This window comes from Capsicum annuum, chromosome 12 (genome assembly GCF_002878395.1).
Source record: "Capsicum annuum cultivar UCD-10X-F1 chromosome 12, UCD10Xv1.1, whole genome shotgun sequence".
Lineage (NCBI taxonomy): Eukaryota > Viridiplantae > Streptophyta > Magnoliopsida > Solanales > Solanaceae > Capsicum > Capsicum annuum.
The window spans coordinates 219,786,144-219,797,951 of NC_061122.1; the positions used below are offsets into that span (position 1 = coordinate 219,786,144).

The 11,808-nt window shown below is 30.1% G+C and overlaps 1 long non-coding RNA gene across 1 annotated transcript in view; it reads right to left on the minus strand.

Annotated features, from left to right (window-relative positions):
* LOC107849743 overlaps positions 1 to 2,684 on the minus strand; it is an 11,360-nt gene extending 8,676 nt beyond the window's left edge. The window contains exon 1 of the long non-coding RNA XR_007048444.1: positions 2,150 to 2,684. This is a non-coding gene — a long non-coding RNA (uncharacterized LOC107849743). The remainder of the gene's footprint in view (positions 1 to 2,149) is intronic.
* Between the last annotated feature and the right edge of the window lie 9,124 nt (positions 2,685 to 11,808).

Sequence of the window (11,808 nt, forward strand, 5' to 3'; positions counted from 1 at the left end):
AGGGAATTCTATTCAGCAAGTACACAACAGTCTCAACACATTCACCCCAAAAATTGAGAGGTACACCTGCTTGAAATCTGAGGGATCTTGCAACTCCCAAAATAGTTCTGTGTTTTCTTTCCACCAGCCCATTCTTCTGAGGGGTATAGACACATGAAGTTTGATGCAAAATACCAAGATTAGACATAAGAGATTTTAATTCATGACTAAAGAACTCACAACCATTATCAGTTCTCAAAATTTTCACAAAAGTAGAAAATAAATTTTGCATTCTAGTCAGAAAATCTTTGAGTACAACAATCACTTCAGACTTAAACTGATAAGAAACAACCAAGTGAATCTAGAGTGATCATCAACAATGGTAACAAAGAATCTCTTTTTTATCATAGGTAGGCACTCTATAAGGTCCCCATATATCATAATGAAGAAGATGAAAGGGGGCCTTAGACACAGAGTTGTTATGCTAAAAAGAAAGTTTAGTCAGCTTAGAAAGGGGACACACAGTGCATATGTGATCTTCAAACTTCAAATAACTTAGTTCAGTATGCCTTTTAAGCACCTTAACAGGTGTATGACCCAGCCTTTTGTACCACAGAACACTGGAATCAGACAACAACTTCACATTATTGGCACACTTGTTTACACTTGTAAGTTTAGAGGAAGCATTTAGGAGAATGTAAATCCCTTGATCTTTTTACCAATCCCCAACACCGTGCTAGTATAGAGATCCTGGAAGATGCAGAAGTTAGGAAAAAAGTTCACTGAACATTGCAACTCCTTGGTAAGTTTTGATATAGATAGAAGATTATATTTAAACTCGGGCAGATATAAGACATCAGTAATGAGGGAATTGTTGAGTACACCAGAGGTTCCTTTGTGAGAGACTGAAACCTCATCACCTGTTGGAAGATAGACCTGACTTTGTGAAGACTGAGGCATTTTATGATAACTATGCAACATATCAGGGTTGAATACCATAGATTAGTAGCACCAGAGTCAATAATCCACCTATCACTTATAGTAGGACTAGTTGGAGCTATTATGATACCTACATTTGCTGCAGGGGAAATGGAATCCTTGTCCTCCTTTCCTTTGTTGAGCAGCATGACAAGTTATTGATATTGTTCTGGTGTAAAATGAGGAGTAGGACTCGAAGTAGTCTGGGATGAACTGGCTTGAGACAACTTATCACTAGTAGAGCATGTGTCCACAGGGAATGCAGAGTCTACCATATGTCCATACTGTTTTGATCCTTTCTTCTTGGACTTGGGCCAATCTGATGGGTAACCAATCATATTGAAACATTGATCCTTAGTATGACCATTATAACCACAAAACTCACAAACCATTGGTGGTCTTTTCTGTGGAGAACCTCTATAGGTGGAAGCTGGTGGTCTTCCCTCATAGATACTTGTCGTCTTAACTGAACTTGTACCTCCTGAACCACTAGGACCTAGATATCCACTTTTGCCTTTATAACCTGGTTTATGGGTAAAGAGAGTTGTTGTATCCAGTGTATCACTAAGATGACCCACAACGGAACCAAAAGCTATGGATCTTTGACTTTCATGATCCACAATCATGGAGTACACTTTGCTAATGGATGGTACAGGGGTTATTAACAGGATTTGGCTTCTACACTAAGAGTATGTCTCATTTACACCCATTAGAAACTGTAATACTTTTTGATAATCAAAGTGTTGGGCATAACTTCTAGATTCAGGGCAGCTACATCTAGGAGAAGGCATAAGAGCATCACATTCATCCCAAAGAGTTCTCATTCGAGAAAAATAATCAGCAACTGACAGAGTTCCCTAAGAGAGGGTCACAATTTCTCTATGCAAGTAGAATACTCTAGAGCCATTCACCTTATCAAACCTTTCCTGTAAATCTATCCACACATTATGATCATTAGAGGCATAGATAATACTACTCAACAGATCCTTTCGTACTAAATTCATAATCCATGACAAAACAACAGCATTAAATCTCTCTCACTGATCATGTAATGATTCATCAAAGTGATTTTTAGGATATCTCCCATCAATGAAAACTATTTTGTTCTTGCCTATGAGACTCAACGCCATAGATCTACTCCACATGGCACAATTTTCAGTGCCAGTAAGCTGGATAGAAATAAGAGAGCTACCTGGAGTGTCGTTTAGATGCAAATACAGAGGATGATTGTGGTCAATTTCAATTGTACCAGCTGAAGTAAGTGTATTTCTAGGTGCTGCAGTTGTAGTTGAAGGATTTGCAGCTGAGTTTCGAGTAACCGCCATTAAAGCGTACTGTAAGCAATAGAACAGTAACTGCTATTCTCATTGATCAGGTGAAATCGATAGTCTCTAGTACTGATTATAGCTAGCGATCAGTAGTGGCTTTGATACCATGTTATATTTCTATAGTATTGAGCTGAGAGCTCGAAGAAGAGGAGCAGAAGATTCTAGAAGAAGAGTAGTTTTCATTGATTTATTTTCGGTTAGCTTGTTATGGCACTACAAGTCACATTTATAGGGTTAGTTTGCTCCTTTTGACAGTTGTATATTGACAGTTGTCACACTTAACCAACTAAATCACTCACACATACATCACACACACTAACTTCCTCTAACTAATGATCAACTTGCTGATTACACTTTCCACTATCTTAATAGAGACCAAAGAAAGTGCATCAGAAAAGCACTATATAGCCAAATAGTCAATCCAAAATTAAAACTAATGTAAAAACTTAAGTACCAGATTCACATGATATCCTAATATAGGTAATAGTCTGATGAACTAATCACATTCAAAGCCACAGTTCATGTGTGGTAAGATTTAGGGACTAAAGGTGGGCATTTTTCTTACTACATAGGTGGCTAAACAAAGCCCCATTATTTATTTGTCAAACCCAGTTCTGCAAAATATTTATGAACGAAGAAAACATAGTTAATAGCTATGTTGGAGGTATTCAAGTCCAACCTAAAATCAGAAGCTAAGACCCTTGATACTCTGGCATTTTAATTGAAATAATAATACTTGTCTGCTGTAAAAAGCAATCAAATTTCTTCTGGAGTGATGAGATATATTTATTAGTATATTTTTATATATCAAGTATTTCAAATAAATATGAATAAATATATCCTAATCTTGCATATTTTCTAACAAATCTTGCAGGAGGAATAAATTACGAAAAAGAAAGAACAAAGAAAGATACATCTGCTACAAATTCATCAAAGACTAGGGGTGTGCATCGGTCGATTCGATTTGGTTTTATGTGTTATTGGTTCGGTTTATGGCTTTTCAATTTTTAAATATGTAAAACCAATAACCAACCAATAAGATATTTTCTTAGCGGTTTCGGTTTATCAACTTTTGGTCCTTAACGGTTCGGTTTTTTATTTAACCAATAAGAAAATGCTTATAAAATAGAAATAGTAACAACTAACATAAAAAAACAAAAACAAAATCTTAGTTACCGCCAAAATCCTACGCAATGCATTTTAGTTTACAAGAATCTTCAAACTTGAACTGAATGTTAGTTAAAAAAAAAATTAAATCCTAATTGTTGCAAGCTATAAATGCTTTAAGCTTTTCAATACGATAATATTCGAGTTTTATATTGTGCCTTTATTTTCCTTAATAGATTAATACTTTGTGAATCACTGAATTGTGAATAAGTAGTGCATATAATATATATATGCATACACATATCTATCTACCTATCTCTCTCTCCCTGTCTCTATATATATAGATAGATAGAGAGATATTTTTATATATATATATAACATAAATAGAAATAAAACAATAACTTAGTGTATCCTTATTGGGTTATCGGTTTAACCGATAACCCAATAAGCTAAAACCGAAATTGAATCGTTTACCCAATAAATTTTTTTATAAAATCAATAAAAAACCGTTAACCCAATAACCCAATACCAATAACCCAATAACATTTTTATCGGATCGGTTTATCGGTCGATTCGGTTTTTGCACACCCCTATCAAAGACTACAGAAGGACAAGAAATATAAAATAATGAAATTATCATCAAGGTCTTTGAATTTCTCATCAAGATATTATGATAATATTCATGTTAAAATCTCACCAAGATTGGATGATAAATTTGAATGCAAATTTCTCCTCAAGATCTCATGATATAGTATTGAAAATTCTCACCAATGCCTCCATAGAAATATTTCTATAAATAGAAAAGGTTTTTTCATTGTAAAAAAAAAAAAAAAAAAAAAAAAAAACACCATTAGCAAGATTCATTAGTCTTGTTTTCCTTCTTTTCTTTTTCTTTAGTAGGATAATATTTCCTTAGTAATTTTATCTTTTCTCCCTAATGGAGTAATTTTTTTTGATTGAGATAGTTGATGAATCTCGATATATATATTCATAATACTATCTTGGTTTAATGCATGTTTCGCCTGCAAGTTTCACTTACATCTTCATATTGTGCCGAAATAATAACTTTATCTAATTATTGTTTTCAGATCTATCTATTTTATATCTAAGTTAATTTTATATTGATTTTATAATTCTCACGGAGCAAAATTAATATATAATAACTAATGAATAAAATAGTTGATGGAGAATAATATTTAGTTATTTATTATTTCAAATCTTTAACTTTGCTTCCTTTAGTCCTAATTCTCGTGGAAGGATTAACTCAAGCAAGTTTATTGATTTAATGATCTCTATCTTATTTCTTTTAGTCCTACTTGTCACGGAGGGATTAACTCAAATAAGTTTATTGATCTAAGGGGTCTTTATCTTATTTCTTTCAGTTCTAATTCTCACGGAGGGGTTGATTCAATTAGGTTTATTGATTTAAAGACTAATCGCAAGAGGTCTTTACACCTTTTTAGTACAATTCAGGCAAAAAAATATTTTTATTCAATTGTCACTAGTCTTAAATTATTTAATTGGCATAACCTCACAGAGTGTTAATTAATTATTTATTTCTTAGTGAACTAAATATAATTGTATTAGAAATAAGCAATTTTTCTTTAGATAAAATATATGTGTAAATTGAGATTCTATTAAAAAATATTATCAAGTGAATTCAACGATTCCCAACTCCTTTCAATTACAAATTCTTAGAAAGTAATTTATTTAAGTTTTAGTAATCTATATAATTCCAATTTTACCTCTCATCATTTTGATTCTCTCAAATAGTAATAAAGATAATACACATTTGTAGCCTAGATGGTTCCAATCTCTGTGGGACGATATCTTAAATTATACTAGAATTTGACAGAGTACGAGCAAGAAAATCCTATACATAATGGCCTCGTCAAATTTTTGGCGTCGTTATCGGAAATTGGTAAACATCTACTTCAAATTATTTGTCTTATTACTACTTTGAGTTTTTTCTTTCTTACTATATCTTAGAATATTTTGTATTCTAATACTTGATAAGTTGCTTGGAGATATTATATTATATTATTATTTTTATATTTTTTTTTTAAGTATTCTGATTTGTAGCACTTAATTAGTGCTAGAAAGCAGGGAAAAAAAACAAATTCACTTTATGCACTTCAATTAATATGAATTTCAACCAACCAAGTGAAAGTATTATTGAGTTGCTAGAAAAATATTGTCAAAGGACTATCATCTATGGCTATTGTGATGGCGATCACTAAAGCTTTGAATGTCAAACAAGTAATACATTCTTTTATACGGATTATGAAAGAATAGTTGATCTTGAAGGATCAGTTGATAAAATTAGTGAAAATTATATTACGTGTGAATATTGTGGAGGAAGTCACTTTGGTTATGAATGTCAAACAGGTATTTCAGATTTATTTGATTCTTTTCATGAACAATCTTATGTTGTTTCTAGTTCTTTCAGGTACATGATTCTAGTGAATATTGATTGCATTATATGATTGCAATCCGAAATGCAATCAATATTCACAAGAAAACCATAATACTGAAAGTGAACCATTCCAAGAGGAGAGTGTGAACTTGAAGAAAACTATGCTTACTTTCATGAAAAACATAGATGAAAAGTATGTACAAAATCATCAATTCATTACTAATTTGACAGTGCAATTGAATGAACTAATAAGTATGGTAACCTCTTATAATGATGGTGAACTTCCAAATGAAACTACGTCTTGTGAGGATGGAACAATTGATAGAATAAAACATCCTTGTGAAGAAAAATCTCTGCTCATGATGAAAAAACTAATCTAGTGAAATAGGTTGACAATAAAGGTTTGGATGAATTCAACTCAATAAGTAATAAATGCATGTCTAGTTTTTCTTATCCACATAAATTGAATAATTTTGAAGTAATTGAGGATGAAGAGGTCACAAGTACAGAAGCAATATTATTTGACCATTGTTCTTCATTTTCTTTTCATCATTACGATTTTGTGAATTTTGTTGTTAGAGATTTTCAGAAAAGTGCATGGAATGATCTTTGTAAAAAAAATAAAATGAAGTTAAAAATTATTGTACATGGTTATTTGCCCACTCAAAACAGGTCTAACAAAAAGCAGGTGGTGCGAAAAAAGAAAATACATTGTGATGGTTTTAGCCAAGTAAGATTCAAGAGAAACCTCAAGAATCGAAAACAAAATTTTAATTTAGAATTGGGGATGGAGTTCACTAGCTCCCGCAAAAAAAAAATTCTCTATATTTCATTATATTTTATATTTGTGTATATGAATAATTTCTTTTTTAGAGCATAACTCCTTTTATATACTTTCATGAATTTCTTTGTTCAGTTCTTTGCCATGATCGTACTATTTTGAACTGAACACTTTTTATGATATTTAAAAATAAATCAGTCGGCTAAAATTTGATTTTATTAGAATGAGATTTTGAAAAATAAATTTCATTGAATATCATTCATGAGTTATATGAATATCTTTTCAAGTTCATATTTGTTTATTGATGATTGAAATTATTATATTTACTAATTCTAAGTGTATTGTGTTGTGAGGTTATATTGCTCAGTTCTCATGCTTATTCAAAAATCTAGAACTTGCCTTAAATGTGATTCGAGGCAAAATACTAGGTAGATTTTTGTTGGAAAATGAAAGTAGGACTTTCTTGTTAAGTCATGACCAAAATCAACCTACCTAAATTATGTTTATCCTTAGTCAGCCTTTTGAGCCTAAACGAATTATTTTCCATTTCGTTGATAAGTCAAATTTCAACACGAGGCTAATTTGTTATCAACCTATTTGTTCACTCTTCTCTTTTCTTCCTCGATGAAAATATTTACTTCAAGACTAATGTGGGGAGTCGTTATTGAAAAGAAACAAATGATGGTTTCTGTTAAGCTTATTGATATTTTAATAATGTCATAAAAAGGTGGTTACAAAGAGAATTTTTGACAGGGTCGTCTTGAAAAATAAATAAAAAAGAAAAAAGGGATGAAAAGTTTTTTTTAAAAAAAGACAAAAAATAGAGGTTTATTTGTATAAAAAAAAAGAGAGAGAGAGAACGATGATGTTTAAATGTTAAAGTATTGTGGCACTTATGAGGGATTTGAGTCACTTTTATCCATATGCATCCTATCCATTCCTAAACCCACATTATAACCCTATAAAAGTCCTACATGATCTCAACTCAAAAACTCCTATATTAGTGGAGAACCACATGATAGGCAAGCATATGGCAATTTCAAGTAACTTGAGTACTGCTTTGTTGAGAGTGAGAAAATTCTCTAACTATGCCTTCTTTTGATTTATATTGATATATTGTGTGATTTATGGGCATCTCTCTTCATTTGGTGAGACACACTTGGAATAGAAAATATTGTAATTTTGATTCTCAATAGGTGAATATGAGCGCGTTTAAAGTTATTTGAACTCATAATGAAATCTTAGTGGAATTTTATTTGTCAAAATTTTCATAATTGTACTTAAAAATTTTGCCGCTATTTTATTTTGTGTTCTTTGCTCGAGAACGAGCAAATATTCAAGTGTGGGGATATTTGTTGAGATATATTTATTAGTATATTTTTATATATCAAGTATTTTAAATAAATATATCCTATTCTCCCATATTTTCTAACAAATCTTGCAGGAGGAATAAATTACGAAAAAAAAAGAAGAAAGATACATCTGCTACAAATTCATCAAAGACTACGAAAGGACAAGAAATATAAAATAATAAAATTATCATCGAGGTCTTTGAATTTCTCATCAAGATATCAAGATAATATTCATGTCAAAATCTCACCAAGATTGGATGATAAATTTGCATGCAAATTTCTCCTTAAGATCTCATGATATATTGATATTGTATTGAAAATTTTCACCAAAGCCTCCATAGAAATATTTCTATAAATAGGAAAGGTTCTTTCATTGTAAAACACACACACACACCATTAGCAAGATTCACTAGTCTTGTTTTCCTTCTTTTCTTTTTCTTTAGTAGGATAATATTTCCTTAGTAGTTTTATCTTTTCTCCCTAATGGAGTAATTTTTTTTGGTTGGGATAGTTGATGAATCTCGATATATATAATACTATCTTGGTTTAATGCATGCTTCGCCTACAAGTTTCACTTACATCTTCATATTGTGCCGAAATAATAACTTTATCTAATTATTGTTTTCACATCTATCTATTTTATCTCTAAGTTAATTTTATATTGATTTTGTAATTCTCACGGAGAAAAATTAATATATAATAACTAATGAATAAAATAGTAGATGGAGAATAATATTTAGTTATTTATTATTTCAAATCTTTAATTTTGCTTTCTTCAGTCTTAATTCTCGCAGAGGGATTAACTCAAGCAAGTTTATTGATTTAATGATCTCTATCTTATTTCTTTTAGTCCTAATTCTCACGGAGGGATTAACTCAAATAAGTTTATTAATCTAAGGGGTCTTTATCTTATTTCTTTCAGTTCTAATTCTCACGGAGGGATTGATTCAATTAAGTTTATTGATTTAAAGACTAATCGCAAGAGGTCTTTACACCTTTTTAGTACAATTCAGGCAAGAAAATATTTTGATTCAATTGTCACTTGTCTTAAATTATTTAATTGGAATAACCTCACAGAGTGTTAATTAATTATTTATTTCTTAGTGAACTAAAATAATTGTATTAGAAATAAGCAATTTTCTTTAGATAAAATATATGTGTAAATTGAGATTCTATTAAAAAAATATTATCAAGTGAATTCAACGATTCCCAACTCCTTTTAATTATAAATTCTTAGAAAGTAATTTATTTAAGTTTTAGTAATCTATATAATTCCAATTTTACCTCTCATCATTTTGATTCTCTCAAATAGTAATAAAGATAATACAAATTTGTAGCCTAGGTGGTTTCAATCTCTGTGGGACGATATCTTAAATTATACTAGAATTTGACAGAGTACGAGCAAGAAAATCCTATACATATTGACCTCGTCATGGAGCAATTCCAACCACTTTACCTTAAAGAGAACCCTCACCAGTCACTCCTTTTATCAAAAAAGAAAATGAAGCTTTTCAACACATTCTTAACCAAATTACACAAACAGGTTATAGTTTAATCCTTGTAAAAGAATACAAGAAAATATAGAATAGCTAACAATACAGAATAGCTAATACACAGAATATCTAACAAGATAGGAAACAAGAACACCCATATCAAAGATATTGTATTAAAAAAAATACTTTAAATTAAAACATACTCAAATTAGGCAACAGCAACAACACACATGATAGCTAACAAGACATTCAACTTGAACACCAATATCAAGAAATTTCTTAGGTCTATCAATTATAGTTGTAGTTGTAGAGAGAGGTGAGAGCCGCGGTAGAGAAAGAAAGGGCAAGCGAAAATGAGAAAGTGTATACGCCCTAGATACTTTTAGATTATAAGAATATAATTTATTAAACTATAAATGGTTGCGACGGATTGTTCCGTCTCTAATAATAAATAAAAATTTATATAAATATTCTAAATCTTAGTGACGAAACATTCTGTTGTTAAAATCGTTGCTACGAATTGATTAAAATGATTACACATTATTTGTTGATAAATTTGTCACAAAATTAAGGCGTTAAATTTTCGCGCCAATATTTGACGACGAAAAAAGAAATCTGTTGCTGATCCGTTGCTATATCATAAATTAAAAATGTCTTACTATGCTTGCGATAAAAATAATTTTTCCGTTGCTGATTCGTCGCTATTCAGTGACAGAATATGATTTGTCGGTAAATTTCATCGCTAAATATTATTTTTTGATAGTGACCAAACCATGTGGAGATAATAGTTATTCATGAAGCAAGTCGTAAATGTGTGTGGTTGAGATCCATGATACATTTTATTCGAGAAAAATGTGGTCTGAAATGCAACAAAGTACCCACGATTTTATTTGAAGATAATGCAGCATGCATAGCGCAATTAAAGGGTGGATTCATAAAAGGAGATAGAACGAAGCACATTTCGCCAAAATTTTTCTACACACATGAACTTCAAAATAATGGTGATATTGACGTACAACAAGTTCGTTCAAGTGACAATTTAGCATACTTGTTCATCAAAGGATTACCATCTTCAACATTTGAGAAGATGATATACAAGATTGAAATGTGACATCTCGAAGATGTTAAGTGATGTTTTAATCAAGAGGAGTACATACTCATTGCACTCTTTTTTTCCTTAGTTTTGTCCCATTAGGTATTCCTTGATAAGGTTTTTAATGAGGCAGTGAAAAATAAAAATAAAAATGCATATTACCAGATATGTATTATTAGAGTTTCTTTTTATTTTGTGTTAGACATCCAAGGGGGAGTGTTAAGAAATAATGTAGATGTCTTCCCCATTTTCAACTTTGTCTTCATTTTCAAATGAAGACTTTCCATGCATAAATCAACAATTTTCATTGGTTGTAATGTTGACAAAATTGCCTATAAAAGGCATGCCTTTATTTCCATCTTGTACACACAAATCAAATATTAACAAAAGGTTTCACTATCCGTTCCTCAATTTCTTTACCCCATCAATTTATTTTGTGGAAGCAAATTGTGTAACATGACTACGGTAAACATATCTAAAATTATTCTTTTTTAAAAAAATATAATAAGTTTATCTTTGAGAAGATATTATATCTCCAATTCAAATTCAAAAAAAATTGTAGAATAGACAATATAGGTAAACAACACTAAGAGTCCAAATAGAGCTCTCTAATGTGATAACTAAATATTTCTAATATGTAATTTTATTTAATAACTATTTTAATTTAAATTAATAATTTATTTCTCTTAATTATCTTTTGATAGTTTACTTTTTTTTCCCTCATATTTTTCTTTTCTTTCCTTCTCCTTTCCTTTTTTATTTCTGTGTAATTTTTTTATATTAATCAATTGACAACTTAGATATAAAAGTATCTCAAGTATATGTATATGTTGAATTTAATTATTAAATTTCAATTTATATTTAAAATTAAAAAATAATTACAAGTAAGGGTAAGTTTTAGATACACATCACAAATATATATTATTTATATTTATCAATAACAATAATAATAATAATAATAATAATAATAATAATAATAATAATAATAATAATAGTTCATTTAGAACTCTTTTATTATGGGTTTCTATTCTTAAAATAATTAATAATTTTTTTAAAAGGATAATGTATTCAAATAATCATAAATTTTTTATTACAATACTATTAAACTTGTCCTAAAAGCTGACACGTGGCTTCTTAGCAGGTTGCCTCTCCTCTGCTTTATAATATATATAGATAGATACTTCGTATCTTTCAGGCACAGTAACAAGAATTTTTTCAACAATTTTTGAATCTTTAAATTTTGTGCCAAACAATATTACCTTGATAATAAATGCCAAGAAT